At 47.0% G+C, this 555-nt stretch overlaps 1 non-coding gene across 1 annotated transcript; it reads right to left on the bottom strand.

Moving 5' to 3' along the window:
• Positions 1-218: 218 nt before the first annotated feature.
• On the bottom strand, positions 219-350 carry LOC120094497 (small nucleolar RNA SNORA17). The gene has a single exon (XR_015628335.1). It is a non-coding gene; the product is annotated as a small nucleolar RNA SNORA17 (small nucleolar RNA).
• Between the last annotated feature and the right edge of the window lie 205 nt (positions 351-555).

The following is a 555-nucleotide window of genomic DNA, read 5'->3' as shown; positions in this document are numbered from 1 at the left end:
GGTCATCTTGCTCTTTGCCTGGGCTGCCTGAGTGACTCCATGCCCTATGAGTGAGTCATTTGTCTCAGGCTCTCTCCTGCCTAGGGCCCTCAATCCAAGGCAGAGTTTGTCTGGCCTTCAGCTTGGTCCCGGTATGGTGGTCATCTCAGGCTAGGACACTGTCCAAGCCTTCTGGTGCCAGACTGGTGATTATCTTAGGCTGGATTTTTTTTTCATGGAATTTTAGGCTACTAATCATTTAGCTGTTTTTAGGTCAGAACACTAAGAGTAGATATAGCTTCTGTCCTTTCTGCCACCTACTGAAACACATGTGACACAGCAGTCACAAATGCAAAGCTTTCAGGGTTAGGCTAGAATTCTTTCTACTTAAATATTACTGAAGACCCCTTACCCATTTCCTACTATGCTTCTGACTTGTCTGCTGATCCCCAACTCACTTGCCCATGGGCTTTAACCTCAACTCTCTTGGATTCTAGTCATCGGGTGGAGGTATTAGAAAGCTATGGGCAGCAGGAAAGAAGGCCAAACAGGGAAGAGCCCTTCTTTCTCTGCCCT

The sequence above is a fragment of the Rattus norvegicus genome, chromosome 8 (genome assembly GCF_021556685.1).
Source record: "Rattus norvegicus strain SHRSP/BbbUtx chromosome 8, alternate assembly SHRSP_T2T, whole genome shotgun sequence".
Lineage (NCBI taxonomy): Eukaryota > Metazoa > Chordata > Mammalia > Rodentia > Muridae > Rattus > Rattus norvegicus.
The sequence above is the reverse complement of the archived record's forward strand: the minus strand, read 5'-3'. Positions and strand labels throughout refer to the sequence as shown.